Source organism: Chrysochloris asiatica, unplaced genomic scaffold (assembly GCF_000296735.1).
Source record: "Chrysochloris asiatica unplaced genomic scaffold, ChrAsi1.0 scaffold00137, whole genome shotgun sequence".
NCBI lineage: Eukaryota > Metazoa > Chordata > Mammalia > Afrosoricida > Chrysochloridae > Chrysochloris > Chrysochloris asiatica.
In genome coordinates, this window is record NW_006408655.1 from 7,653,223 (window position 1) to 7,663,756 (window position 10,534).

Genomic DNA, 10,534 nt, shown 5'->3' on the forward strand with positions numbered 1-10,534 from the left:
GGCCATTCTAGTACGGACATAATGGGCACATGGGTGTAGTAGTCATAATGGAAGGGATGGTGGCTGTGCATAGACTCAACAGCAAGGAATGCCATTCAACATGGCTGTTCTAGTTACAGCTGTTGCCAACTGTCCAAACTGTTAGCAGCAGATTGGGACCAATGCTGAGTCAGAGAACCATTCATTTCTCAGGGAGACCAACAAATCACTTGGAGGTAAGTTGATTCCATTGAGCGTCTTCCACCCTGAAAAGGGTCCAAGAGATTGTCATATTCTGCATGTAAATTTGTCTAGTTTACCCACTAAGAAAGGGACTGAGGCTATACCGCTGTATGAGGACTTTAGAGTGCTTGGTCCACTGACACAAGGTCTCACACAACACTGCTGCGGACCAAGAGAGTTACCTTTCAGCAAAGGAGGTATGTCAATGGGCATAGGGTCATTTGTTCAAATGGTCCTCTCACCTCCTGCACCACTCTGATGCCACTGGCATAATAGAGTAGTTGAAAGGCCTTTGAAAGACAACTGAGGTTCCAGGTTAGAGATGACATCATTATACGATGCTATGTCTCCAGTAGGAGATTGTGTCTCCATTGGTAAAGGAATCAAGTGGGGAAATTCTGCCTGGCTCTTATGTCATTTCCAATGATTTACTTGAATCTCTACTTCCTGTTCCTGAAACTCTAGATCCTGTGGGTCAAGAAGTCTTAGTTCTCAGAGTGGTAAAGCTTCCATCAGTGGAAACAACATGCATCCTATTGAAGTTTATGTGACAACTGCCATTCAGTCACTTTGTGCCAAAAGATCAGCAGAAAAGGAGTCACTATAGAATAGTAGTGGAGTCCTGATGTGGCATTGTGGGTTAATGCGCCAGACTGCAAAGCCATTTGAACTGCAAGGTTGGTGGGTCAAGCTCACCAGCCGCTCTTCTGAAACCCTATACAGGGACACTATGGGTCGGAACCGACTCGATGGCACTTAACAGCAACAACAACATACTAGTAGAGTCATTGGCCCTAATCATCAGGCGGCAGTAGGGCTGCCAAAACAGAGGGCAGGCAGGAAAAAATATTTGACACAAAAATGATCCACTAGGGTGTCTCTTTTTGTACACATGCCCATTTGCAATGGTAAACGGAGAACAGAAGTGATGGTCTGGGAGGGCATGGTAACTGAGGGCTAATCTCTTGAGGATGAGGGTCTGGACTATTCCACAAGGCAATCCACCTAGAACAATATGAATGCTAGCTGAGGCCAAGGGAAACCTAGAGTAGGTATTGGAAAAGGGCTGGGAAGTATCAGTTACAAAAGGCTTGAGATACATAGCAGACACGACAACTGCAGTAACTGTACTTTCCCACTAATGTCCTTATAGGTTTTCACCTGAATAAAGGTCAGCCAGAATCCTGGCGTTGCTATTACTAAGTGGGTGAATTTATATGAAGCAAGTGGATCTGAGCCACACAAGGGGTGAAATATGATAGATACTATAGTGCTCCACACAGACCTCCTATGTCTATATTTTCAGTGCCAGATACCTATGTACTAACCGACCCTTCAGCTGTTGCAGTTTTAGAACCACGCCTTTTATAAGCTGAATTAAACCATAAACCCCCAATTAGAACAAGTCTCAATAATTTGCAGAATCTTAAAATTAACACCTAAAACTGAACCAAAAAATTTAAATAACACCTGAAGCAGCTGGTTAAAAAAAAAAACAAAAAAAACTGGAAACAAACAAAGTCATCAAATTTTCTCAGAAATAACCTAAACCAAAGTTTCAAACACTTACATAACCTTTGAGTAGCCATCGTAGTCTCTGGCCTTTGCTGCTCCTGCTATTGAATTCTGTCAAGTCGGTTCCAACTCCTAGGAAGCCTGTATAGGGTTTCCAAGGCTGTAAATCTTCACAGGAGCAGAAAGCCTCATCTTTCTCCTGTGGAGCAGCTGTTGGATTCAAATTGCTGATCTTGTGGTTAGCAGCTCAATATGTAACCCACTATGCTACCAGGAAGAGGAGCTCTGGTAGCATAGTGGTTACAAGTCGGACTGCCAACCTCAAGGTCAGCAGTTCAAAACTACCAGCGGTTCTGCAGGAGAAAGATGAGGCGTTCTGCTCCTATAAAGATTTACAGCCTCAGAAACACTATACAGGGCCACTATGAATCAGAACCGACTCCAAAGCACACTACCACCACCATGCTACTAGGGATCCTGTCTGGCTTTGGCAGCTCCTGCTAATTAGAAGCTCCTTGTTCCCTTTGACAGCTTAGCTATTAAGGTTTTTCTAAGGTGTGCTACTACTTGACGAGACGAAAAATAGCTAGGATCTTAAAAAAATAACTGGCTTCACATGAGATGTTGTTTAGTTCCAACTCCTAGTGACCCTATATAGGGTTTCCATGGAGTGGCTGGTGAGCTTGAACCACCGACTTTGCAGTTCAAACCAACTTTGCAGTCCAACACGTTAACCCACAGCACCACACCATGAAAACTTGTTGCTGTTAGGTGCCGTCAAGTCTGTACTGACTCATAGCGACCTTATGGACAACAGAATGAAACACTGCCTGATCCTGGGCCAACCTCACAATTGTCGCTACCCTTGAACATATTGGTGCTGCTACTGTGCTAATCCATCTCACTGGAGGCAAGGGGTCTTCCTCTTTTTCACTAATCCTCCGCTTTACCAAGCATGATGTCCTTCTTCAGGAACGCTCCCTATTGAAAAAATGTCTGAAGTATGAGAGACACAGTCTAGCCATCCTCTGGCTTCTAAAGAGCATTCTGACTTTACTTCTTCCAACACAGATTTGTTTGTTCAGAAGAGTTTTAATGTTCTCCTCTAAGACCATAACTCAAAGGCATCATTATTTCTTATACAGTCTTCTTTATTCATTGTCCAACCTTCACATTCATATGAGGCTATTGAAAATACCAGGGCTTATATCAGGCCTACCCTCATCCTCAAACTGACATCTTTGCTCTTGAACACTATGGAAAGGTCTTGTGCAGCAGATTTGTGTGATGCAATACGTCATTTGATTGCTTCACTGCTGCTTCCATGACTTGCTGGCTAATTGGAACAAAATGAAGTCTTTGACAACTTCAATCTATCTTGATGTTATTTATCGGTTGAGTGCTGAGGATTTTTGTTTTCTTTACATTGAGATGCAATCCATACCTAAGGCTGTGCTCTTTGATCTTCATCAGTAAATGTTTTAAGTCGTCTTCACTTTCAGCAAGCAAAGTTGTATCATCTGCATATTGCAGGTTGTTAATGAGTCTTCCTCCAATCCTGATGCCACATTCTTCTTTGTATAATCCAGCTTCTCGGATCATGTGCTCAACATACAGATTGAATTAAGTATGGTGAAAGAATACAACCCTGGCACACACCTTTCCTAAATTTGAACCATTCAGTGTTCCCTTGTTCTGTTCAAAAACTGCCTCTTTGTCTATGTACTGGTTCCTCATGAACACAATTAAATGTTGTGGAATACTCATTGTCTGCAATGTTGTCCATAGCTTGTCATGATCCACACAATCAAAAGCCTTTGTGTAGTCAATAAAGCACAGGTATTATCTACTCTCAGCCAAGATCCATCTGACATCAGCAAAATGATATCTGTTGCTCCACATCCTTGTCTGAATCCGCTTGAAACTTTAGCAGTTCCCTGTCAATGCACTGCTGCAGGAGTTTTCAGGTTATCCTTTAATAAAAATCTTACTTGCATGAGATATTAATGTGATTGTCCAATGATTTCTGCATTCTTTTGGGTCTCTTGTCTTTGGAATGGGCACAAATATGGATCCTTTCCAATTAGTTGGCCAGGTAGCTGTCTTCCAAATTTCTTGGCGTAGCTGACTGAGTGCCTACACGTGAGCTTGTCGAAAGATTTCCATTTATATTCCATCAATTTCCAAATCCTTGTTCTTTGTCAATTCCTTCAGTAAACCTTGAACTTCTTCCTTCAGTATCATTGGTTCTTGATCATACCTCTTAAACTGTTTGAACATCAATCATTTCTTTTTGGTACACTGATTCTGTGTATTCCGTCCATCTTCTTTTGATGTTTTCTGCATCTGTCAATATTTTGCCCATAGAATCCTTCAATATCGCAAATTGAGGCTTGAACTTTTCCTTCCATTCTTTCAGCTTGAGAAATGCTCAGCGTGTTCTTCCCTTTTGATTGTCTAACTCCAGATCTTTGCACATTTCATTATAATATTTGACTTTGTCTTCTTGAACTGCCCTTTGAAATATTCTATTTTGCTCTTTTTACCCCATCATTTTTTCTATTTGCATTAACATTTCTACACTGGAGAGCAAGTTTCAGAGTGTCTTTTGACATACAACCATTTTGGTTTTTTTCTTCTTTTATGCTTTCTTCCTGCATGATGTTCTTGATGTCATCAAACAACTCTTCTGGTCTTCAGTCTAAATGCCTAATGTTTCAAATCTGTTCTTCAGGTGATCTCTAAATTCAGATGGGATTTGTTTAAGGTCATATATTGGCTCTCATGGGTTTGTTTTAATTTTCTCCAGCCTGAATTTGCATATGAGTAATTGATGGTCTGTTCCACAGACTGCTCCTGGCCTGGTTTTGACTGATGATATGGAGCTTTTCCACCATCTCTTTCCACAGATAGAGTCAACTTGATTTCTGTGTATTCCATCTGGTGAGATCCATGTGTATAGTCTTCTTCTATGTTGCTTAAAAAAGGCATTTGCAATGAGCAAGTAATTGATCTTGCATAATTCTATCATGCTATCTCCAGCATTGTTTCTATCACTAAGGCCACATTTTCCAATAACTGATCCTTCCCATTTGTTTCCAACCTTTGCATTCCAATTACCAGTAATTATCAGTACATCTTGACTGCATGTTTGATCAGTTTCAGCCTGAAGAAATTAGCAGAATTCAATTTCATCATCGCTGGCTTTAGTGGTTGGTACATAAATTTGAATAATAGTGGTCTTCTTTGTAGGTGTATGGATATTAGCCTATCACAAACAGCATTGTACTTCAAGATAGATTTTGAAATGTTCCTTTTGATGAATATGACACCATTCCTCTTCAATTTGTCATTCCTGGTATAGTAAACCATTTGGTCGTCACATTCAAAACGACCAGTAGTAGTCCATTTCAGCTCTTGTGGCGCTGCAGGATAATGCTCTGGACTGCAAGAGTGTTTGAGTCGCAAGGTCAGTGGCTCAAACTTCTTGGAAACCCTATACAGGGTCACTATGAGTCGGAACTGACTCCACGGCAATTAACGATAATAATACTTAGAATATGCATTCCTTTTCACTTTGACAACTTACAATTTCCTAGATTCATGCTTTGTGCATTCCATGTTCCAATTATTAATGGATGCTTATATCTGGATCTCCTCGTTTGAGTTGTGCTCCTTCTGCAAATGAAGGTCTCAAAAGTTTTACTCTGTTTGTGTCATCATGGTCAACTCTACTTTGAGGAGGCAACTCTTCCCCGGATGTATTTTGAGTGTCATCCAACCTGAGAGGCTCATTTCCTAGCATTTTCTGACAATATTCTGGTGTCTTCATCATTTTTTAATGTCCAGTATTCTGGTGCAATATGATAGTATTCCACTGCTGTTCATAAGGCTTTCAATAGCTAAATATCTGGAAGTAGTGTGTCTCTCCTACTTCCTAGTCTGTCTTCGTCTGGAAGCTCATCTGAAACCTGTCCACCATGGGTGACCCTGCTGGTATTTAAAATACCGGTGGCAAAGCTTTCAGAATCACAGCAATTCATAAGCCACCACAATACAGAAAACTGACAGATGAATAGTGGAAACTTCTAAGACATTACCAAAGCCTATGAAGCAACAAGTTTCTGGGTCTGGTTGTTAAGTATCATAGTCTCAGGGGACACCATGGTCAATCAGAATAACATAGTCCACAAAAACAATGTTCTACATCCTACTTTGGTGAGTAGATATTGGGATCTTAGACACTCACGAGTGGCTATCTAAGGTGCAACTATTGGTCTCTCCATGTCCAGACAAAGGAAAAGTAATGAAAATTGAAGAGGCTTGGGATCAATTAGTCCAATGGACAATTTAGAACACATAAACATCAGTCTCCATGACTCTAGAACCAGGAGAAATAGATGGTGCCTGGCTGCCACTACCAGCTATTCTGAAAGAGATCACATTAGAAGATCCCAGATAAAATGGGAGACAATTTGGAACAAAACTCAAAATCATAAAAAAGACTGGGTTTACTGGTCAAGAAGAGATTGGAGAAACCCCAGACTATAGCCCTCAGCCACCCTTAAAATAATAATAATAATAACTTTTATTCAGTTATATATAAGTGGTCTGGAATTGAACTCACCCTTGTGGCCCAATTTTCAACCAAGAGGTATATTGATACATAGGGGGGACAACAATACTAGTGAGGTATGCTCACCATGGAATAGTCAACCATTCAAGATCAAAAGGGTAACATCTCCCTAAGCACAAAGTTCAGAAGGATTGGGAAGGAGAGTAGAATGGAAGTAAGAACCACAGGGAGGAAGTGGGGTAACTGTTGTTTCATGTAGGGGATCGCAATCATTGAGATGAAACAAAGTGTATGATTTGTTGATCATAAAACTGGTTATCTTCTCTGTAAATCTTCACTCAATTCACATTAAAAAGTTTCAACAAAAAAATAATAACTTTGCCTCAGTTATCTATTTGATTCAGAGGAGGAAGAAAGCATCAGTTTTTTCTAACAAATGCTTCCACACCTCACCTATCAACTTTATACTCTCCAAGTCACATCAGAAAACAGGTGACACCTGATGGTGGTTAATTGTGAAGACATCTCAGTCCTCAGCTGACATTGCTTAATGAAGTATCTGAACTGAGGGAATAAAGCCTTAACCTTGTTAGCTTTGACCTGCCTCTCAGCTTAGATATAAAGGAAGAGAAAATCCTTGGGTTTCTCACCCAGGTTTTAGAAAACAAAAAAAAAAAATCCCAGTTGTAGTTAAGTCAGCTCCAACGCATGGAAACCCCATGGGTGTCAGAGTAGAACTGTGCTCCACAGGTGTCTCAACGGCTGACTTTTCTCCAGTAGAGCATGAGGCACTTCTTCCAAAGCACACCTGGGCGGACTTGAACCTCCAACTTTATGGTTAGTATCCATGCGCGTTAACCATTCGTGCCATCCAGAGGCTCTGATTTTTGGAGAACAGTGTTAAAAAGCAATAGTCATAGGAAAAATGAGAAGTCCTTTGATTCTGACTCACATGAAAGATGCAGGTCTGGGTTAAGCACTGTGGTCACAGAAACCACATTTGATTCATCTTTGTATCCAGCCCCCTTTGCATAGCTGCCTGGACCTCAGCAGGAGATCAATAAATACTTACTAAACGGATGGAAGAAAGAATAAATGAGGGTGTAGGCACAGAGTTCCTGGTCATTGGCAATCCTCGAAGGGACATTGGCTAAGACACTATTAAAAATGTAGCTTGCCCAAGCAAGTATAGGCTCTTTCCAAGCTATACTTTGTCAGGGTGGCTGCTACTTTGTTTACACTGGGCACCAAATATCTGGCTATACTTTCAGACACATCTGCTCAATTCAGATTGACAGTGTCTGAACAAGTTCTTTTGTTTCAGAACTTTAAAATGGTAGCAAAAAGGACACCGTTTGGGAGGAATAAGCCCACACTGTAGGATGGTTTTCAGAATATATTATACAATTAGCTTGAGCTTGAATATAGACTGTGTGTATTGTTGAAATCTTAGATTGTCTACAGAGACATTAATTAGATGTTGGTAGCCAAGTCACTGTTGGTAGTCCTCCGGAGGAATTAGTGGGTTTCAACTTCTGAGAACCTCAGCACTGAGCGGGGCCAGCTTATCCTGAGGGAATTCAAGCAACTCTTCTTTGGATTCCATGAGCTACCCAAGAATCTTTTCAGTAAATTTACACTTCTAATTTCATTCCAGTTGGTTTCTGTTATTTGCAAACAGAGGCAAACTATTTTAGAGGAAATCAGTATATCTAAGTTGGACATGGGCAGGATGGTCGTGGCATCATTGAAGGAGGTGGTGAGGTGGGAAGGAGAGTTGAGTGGAGAGATGGGATGGAAGACTCTGAAGATCATCACCTTTCTGATAGAAGTCGGCTGTAGGCAAAAGGCTGGTAAACACATACCTATGCTATCCTCTTTAGAAAAGTTAAGTGTTCATTTGAAAAGCAACTTATCCTCTCTTCTCTGCTTAGAGACCTCGTTTGCAGTTCTTGTGCCAGCCACTTGAAACTTTATTTTTGTGTGTCCTCCCTCTCTCAAGTTATTTTCTTTATATGTTTCAAGGTGCCAACTCACTGCCAACATGTACATTGCAACAAGTACTCTTTGAGTCAGGATATTTCTGTTAACTATTAATTTTAAGTCTTTTTGTTGAGCCCAAGGAAGGAACTCAAATGATGACTTAATCCTATGAGTCTCTAACTTGCAAAGTATCCCATTGTGGGAATCTGGGGGACAAACTCTGCCTCTAGCTCCAGCTTCTATTTAGATGAATTTATTGGATGCTTTGTGTGGCAAACAGTTTGCTTCTGACTAGTTTTAGTTAAAAAAAACTTTTGATTATTGTGGTTCAAAGGTTGGCGATTTGAACCCACCCAGAAGCTCAGTGGAAGGACAGCCTGGCAATATATTTCTATAGAGATTACAGCCAAGAAAACCCCATAGAGCAGTTCTACTCTGTAACACGCGACATGCCATGAGTCAGAATTGAATCAACAACAGCAGCTTTTTGTTATTGCTAGTTTGTTGTTGTTGTTTTAATTGGATATCACTGGGGAGGAAAGGCTGAATTAGAAAAGGAAAATAGTTGCAAATTAAAGAAAAATGACACCATATCTGTGGGAGGAGGGAAGGAAAAGAGGAAGAATTTGGGCCATTTATTTGTGGCATGTCTTACTGACAGTTAAATACAGTGGTTTGTTCTGTTTTCTGCCACTCGAGAGTTATTTAATTAAATTCATGACCTAGGATGCTAACCAGGCCCACATCTAAAATAATTGCTTCTCTGTTGGTGAGATGTAAATTCAGGATTGATTTTCCACTGGCTGATAGCTCTCTTTTCTGAGTCATGACTGTCATCTCCACTCCCCTCCCCATGCAATCTGATCTCTGTATTTGATCCCTATTTAGTAGGACACTTCGCTAAACAGATGTCTGAGTAATTAAAATCCCACATGGGCACACTCGTCAGTGAGTTACATCTATTTAATAGTCATCTTAGGAACTTTTCACCCTCTGCTTTTCTCCATCCTAGTGTCATAAGACACGGATTTTTACCAGGCTTTAAATATTAGAGTTCCAAATCTGCTCTGTTTGTTTTCTGGTATTCACACAGCCTCTATTTTCATTTTCTGACTGTATTTCTCTCACATGTCCCTGATCCCTCTCTCCTTCAACTCACCTGAATTTCCTACACAGTTTTCTATCAACACTCAAATTCTCATTGGATGAATCATCCCAAATTTCCTTCATGCAAGCACCAGCAATGACAACAACAACAAAAATCAGAACAATGTTGTAATAACCAGGGATTAAGAAAGTCTTTTATTTTCTCCCTGAGGCATAGCCAAATACGTCAGTTTGAACAATCCTCCATATACATACATATATTCATATATATATATGCATATTTATTTATAGACATATAAATACATACATATTTATTTAAATGTTTGATATCAAATACTCACTGACTTGTTGGGTTGCTACAGGTCACCAAAGGATTTTGGTAGCAAAGAATTATAGAAGGAAATAATGCATGTTTGGAGCAGAAATGGAGTTAGGAAGAGCTTATTGCATGGAATTTACTCACTTTTGAAAGAGTATTTAGATAGAAATTTGATTTTGAAAATGTATATATACAAGACTAAGACAATGGTAATACACGCTATGATTGGTGACCACGTTCATCACCAATCAGGGGAAGTGAGGGAAAAACAGCAATGAAGCTGCAAGCTAAGCCCTACAATGTTCGGTAGACTCTTGTGAATCCGGGTGGAGACCTGGTCTGCCTGTAGTGTGGTAAGACCTGGGGACTCTTGGGCCCAGAGTCAGTGACATAGCCACAGAGGACTACAGTGGAGAGTGAAGCATGCAGCTGATAAGAAGAGAGGGCATATGAATACGAAAACCCACACTTGCAGATAAATACCCATTTGACTTGGCTTGAATGACTGGATGATCAGAACTCAACTAGAAGAAGAAAGAAAAGGGGAAAAGGTATAATCTGATACAATTTGATGAACTTGACCTACACCTATGGATGCAGTAGCTCAAAAGAAGGAACAAATCTTTATAGTAAGGATCATTCCCACTCCCTCCATACTCAGAGTAGACAGGGATGGGCAACTTGGACACTGGCTACCCAAAATGGGGACGCTACAAAGGCAAGAAGTGACTGGCTTACAGGTTTCAAGAGGGAACCTAGATCAAGAGGGCCTGGAGGAAGGTAGAATCTCCAGTGAGCAGTATCCAATCTGT